Raw genomic sequence first — 5,486 nt, 5'->3', positions numbered from 1 at the left:
TTCATTGGCAAAATGAAGATAACAGTACAACCTACTTCATAGGGCTGTTATAGGAACTGAGTGAGTCAATGCAGGTATTGTGTTAGCCCAATGTGTGGTCTAGAGAAAGCACTCGGTACATGTTTGCTGTTCAAATAGTCGAGGAGGAATTACATGTGTTCGTATGAGACTGATAATAAGTTCACAAGAGTCTGATATACTAAGCAGCCTCCTTTTAAAAAGTATTATAGTGAGAAGTTCACCTGCCCAGGGGACAGGATACTCACTCATGCTGGTCGGTCGGTGATTTTTTTTTTCTCTATAAGCAAATCTACACTGGAAGCCCAATTACCATCTGTTATCAGTTACCAACAGCTATAATACTGTTGGTAACTGTATGTAGCTATAATGCTGCATAACAAATCACCCCCAAACTTGGTGGCTTAAAATAATAAGAATTCATTTAGCTTAAGGGTCTTTGGGTTTGCAGTTTGGACTGGGCTTGGCTGGGTAATTCTTCTGGTCTTGACTAGTCTCACTTACCTACCAGCTGACTTTGGCTAAGGGGACAGGGATGAATTGGACACATGACTCTCATCCTCCGGAAAGTTAAGCTGGGCAGGCTTTCAGGTGGTGGCAGAAGAGGTACAAGCGCTCTGGCAAGCCCACTCGTGCCAGTGCTTTTCAAGGCCCTGCTTACTTCATGATAACCGACATCCTGTTGGCCAAGCAAGGCCCTGGCTGACCCCAGGGTCAGAGGGGAGGGCCCTGCAAAATCACAGCAAAGGGAGTGGCTACAAGGGCTGAGTCTGCCAGACCCTCATAAAATTGATCGGTGAGAGTGAATTCAGAACAAGGGAAGCTATTTCCAGGATATTAAAAGTAGGTGTCTCAGAGCTCCACGGCCTGGTGTGGAGGTGCGCCTGTCACGTGAGGCTGGATGTCCCACGGCCTGTGCCCAGTTGAGTCAGTGCCTGAGACACACGGACCAATCCTCACTTCTCTTCTGTTCGCTTATCCCTCCTTCAAAGGTCCTCTGGAGCACGGGCTGTATCTCATTCACCTCTGTCTCCTGGGCCTGGCACTAGGCCTAGCACATGGTGCTAGGGCTGACAACCTCTGCTTGTGATCAGTGAAATAAAGAGTGAAATTATAGGGACGTCCCTGGCAGTCCGGTGGTTAAAACTCTGCGCTTCCACTGCAGGGGACATGGGCTCGATCCCTGGTCGGGGAACTAAGGTCCCGCATGCTTTATAGCGTGGCCAAAAAAAAAAAGAAAATCCTTCTCTGATCCCCAGCATCTAGTGAAGACCGTTACAGTGTATCTTTCTAATTAGATTTCTGAGCATCACTCTTCCTGTTTGGACCAAGCCCACTGCTGTTTCTATTTGCGCAGGAAACACAGTATCTAGTATAAGTTATCTACTAAAACCTTCTCACCTCTGCATGACTCTGCTGAGGGGTGGGAGCAAAGAGAGACAGGGGAGCAGAGGAGAGCTTGTGCTCTTAGGAGCAACCAGCAGTGGCTTGTCAGCAAAAGTGCTGGAGCCAGTGGACGCAATAGAGGTTGGACAACTCAGCTCGGGGCCCTGGAATGGGGTTCACATAGTCTTTCCGACCAGCCACATCCAGCTCTCAGAGACAGCCTGTGGCTTGGAGGGAAAAGACGGATAGTGACAGCAAGACCCAGAAAGCTTCCATCCTCATCTCTGCTGCTCAGGGTAAGGATGAAAGCCTTGAAGCAGGGCAGAGATCGAGCCCTGTCCCTGGCCCCCCGAAAATCCAAAGGCAGTCTCTCTGAACTCCAGACCGTCACCTGGAGAGCTAGGTTGCACCCGTCCTGCTTGGAGGGCTCAGGTGTTCAGGCTGGAACTGCTGAGGCTGTGACATCATCTCTACAAGAGTCAGGGCCCGAGGGGGAGGGGGGAGCCTATAGGGAACCGAGAGGGGGGTCTCTGCGAAGGGCTCTGCACAACAGTCCTCCACGGACCAAGACAAGATTCAGGTGAGGAGTCAGGAGCAGAAGAGTAATGACGACAGTTCCGTGTTTTGAGGTAGCAGACGGGGCCTCGGTGCACAGGCCCTGGAGGCCTGGCTTCCAATTCCAGCCCCCCGGCTTCCCGCCTGCGGCTTCCGGCAAGCACCTTCATCTCAACAGGCCTCACTTTCTTCACCTGGCCAAGGGAGTGATAGTTGTGCCTGTCTCGTATCCCTGTTGTGAGGCCTGAGTGACGTCATTCGAGGAAAGCTCTTATCGGTGCTGGGCGTGCCTTCGGCCAACACCACCATTAGCCGTGATTACGAGTGTCACTCAGGTGCCACATACTGTGCTGAGCACTTTACACAGGTGACTTCTTTAGTCCTTACACCCACACGTGAGGTGGTTCTTTGACTTGCCTTTCTACAGATGAGACACAGAAGCGTGGAGAGGTTAAACAACGTGACCAAGGTCACCCAACTGACCAATGGGAGAGCCAGGATTCTACCTTAGGCCTGACCCCCAAGCAGCTGCCCTGAACCGCTCTGCTCTATTTCTCCAACACGTGTCCCAGGGCATCACCAGATGTGAACATTTCACCACATACTAACTAACTGAAATCCACTGCGAAACAAAATGCACATCTTAACATCATAATTTGCTTTTTTAACTCTACATGCTGTGATGTGGAGTTACGTAAAATGTGTTCACACTGTCCTTTTAAGGAGAACATTCTCCTTGGCAGGAGTATCTGGATTCAGGCGAGACCTGGGACCTAGCAAAAGACTACCTCTCAGGTTACGAGGAGGGAGATTTCCCCTCTGCACGTCTTCTCCTTGGACGCCTGATGTTATTTATCTTGGATAGCTTCAACTTTTCCACCATCCGCCCTGAAATGTCTGACTGCTGACAGACATTTGTTTCTTAAAGGCAAAGGAGCACTGCACTCCTTGCCTCAGGTCACCTGTCTCACCAATGCGTCTTCCCAGTCACGTCACCTGACTAGGGAAGAGCCTAACGCCGGTCCTCAGTGCCAGAGGGTTCACTGGGAAGCCGAACAAGGTGGCTTAACTGGGAGCTGATCAGCACCCTCAGCTTGACAGCTGTAGGATGGCAAGTCCTCCATCCTCAGATACGACGGGCTGTACCAATCAGATGCTGTCAGCGCAGGTCTCCCAGCCCAGCTTGCCATTTAAGGCTGCGTGAACTTCCCCATCATGGAAACTTCCTGTCTAGCCACGATAGCAGCAGATGGATGGAAAGATAAAAGTAAGACTCTCTACTCTCCCAGTGGAATCTTTCCCTGGGGATGTTTAAAAATATGAACAAGGTTTGGGTCAGTGCCGCCCTCGCTGAGCTGAAGAGACAGAGCAGATGACCTCCAGACGATGGCCAACACCAGTCAGAGGTGCCTCTGCGATGACCCCGACAGATATGCCCCATCTAAGGCTCAGGGTCGGGCAAAAGGGATTTGGCTTATGGATTCTGAAGACTTAAAATGATTAAGAGAGGAAATGATGGGGAGAGGACAGCTTTTACTGCCCCAGTTTGACGTCTGATGTGAGAGCCTTTGCGACAGGTCTTGTGAGACCACTTCAGATGGGACAGGGCAGAGCCAGACGCCTGTGTGCCCCACAGAGGCTCTGAATGAGGTCAGTGAGCAGTGATGTGTCACAGGGAGAGGAATAAGTCCAGCTTTGTTCATCACAGATCCTTGCGGGGCTGCTGGCCCTTGCAATATGTTTATTAATTTTTAAAAAATGTCCTGTGGCTGGCCTAGTTTTACTTAATGCCTAATAAAGGGAAAAACTGTTTACATAGCACCCGTGGTCTGACACTGAGCAGCTGAAGTTGAGCAAGATCCTTCACTTTCAGAGATGACACAAGACAGCAGCCTGGGAAGAAAACAACTCCTTTAGAAGCATGCCATTCCCAGGTCAAAGTGGCAGCAGCTGAACGTTATGTTAAATAAGACAAAATCAGGGTTAGGAGAGATCAAACCCCCGGGGGATAAAGCCCAAGCTGCATACTTGGCTGCTGGGATCTGTTGCATAAGAGTCCAGGATAGATGCGTAAGTCACTGCCCAACTCATGTGCACTTCTGACAGTCTAGACATCTCTCAACATAAACTCTGTTTAACATTCTCCACATAGTACATCAAATGAGGCCCGAGAGATTGGCCAGAGTCTGTGGTGAGCTCTCAGGGCGATCGATGTCTGCTTCTGCCCCATTTCTCACTCCCATTCCTTGCTTAGGTGACAGTGCTACAGATTTTTCCATCGAAGTCCTTGACACCAGGGTCTGTTTTCTCTCCAGTCTTTACTGGCTGGTAAGACATCCCGTGGTTCCTTAACAGGTCTGGCTTTCCTACCTGCAGGACTCCGCCTTGCATGAAGCTCTGGTGACCTCGCTGACATGCCAGGCCATTTGTGTTAGGAGACAGCTCCTAAATCTCAGGCTGAGGCCATGACCTAACGCTGACACCTCATCTCTATGGAGAGCTTACTGCGTGCTGGGGACCACGGAAGAGCTCCGTGTGCTTTATCTCTTCACGTCTGCTCTTCATAAATAGTTAAGACAGGGAGCGTCATCATCCCCACTTTACAGATGAGGAAATCGAGGCTCAAGCCAATTCATTTATCCAGACAGTAAGCAGCAGAGTCAGGATCTGACTTGTAACCCGTGCCTACCCTCATGAGAGCTACCGTGGGTGACCAAGGGCTTACTTTGGGAAGCATCTGGCAGCTTCCTGTCCCCTGTGTCAGCAGTCCCCAACCTTTATGGCACCAGGGACCAGTTTCATGGAAGACAATTTTTCCACAGACAGTGGGGGGGAGGGGGCCATGGTTCAGGTGGTAACGCGAGTGATGGGGAGCAGATGAGGCTTTGCTCACTCGCCCGCCGCTCACCTCCTGCTGTGCGGCCCGGTTCCTAACAGGCCGTGGACCAGTACCAGTTCATGGCCCGGGGGTTGGGGACCCCTACCCTAGGTGACACACAGGTCATGGCTCAGAACCGTCAAGTTTCTTTGCTATAACTTCTCAAAGCGTAGATTTCTACACACTTTCCACCAGTAAGGTAGCATGTTCTGGCAGAAAGTTCATGAACTTTGGAGACAGACTGAACTAAGCAAGATTCTGGCTTTCTGACTGAGTAGTGACTTAATCTTGGACAAATCACTCTCTCTGAGCCCACTTTCTCATCTACAAAATAGGTGTGACACCACTTGTCTGCAGGAGAGCTGTGAAGCTCTACTGAGATAAGGTAAATAAATAAAGGCTGGTTCTCTCCTCTTCTCTCCTCAGCCAGGAACACTGAGGGGCAGGCAGGACCACGAGGAAGCTCCGTGGGAACCCCGAAGCTCAATAATGCTGGAAATGTGTACTTCCTGCCTGCGTGCAGCTCTTGTGCTCACCAACCGCCTGCCTAGCAATTCTGGCCTGCCTTCCTCACCTTTAATGGTCCTGGCCCAGTCTGGGTGATGGCCATTCTGATTGGATTACAGCTCCTAGGGGAAAATTCCTCCAG

The sequence above is a fragment of the Balaenoptera ricei genome, chromosome 8, assembly GCF_028023285.1.
Source record: "Balaenoptera ricei isolate mBalRic1 chromosome 8, mBalRic1.hap2, whole genome shotgun sequence".
Lineage (NCBI taxonomy): Eukaryota > Metazoa > Chordata > Mammalia > Artiodactyla > Balaenopteridae > Balaenoptera > Balaenoptera ricei.
Note: the sequence above shows the minus strand (reverse complement) of the source record.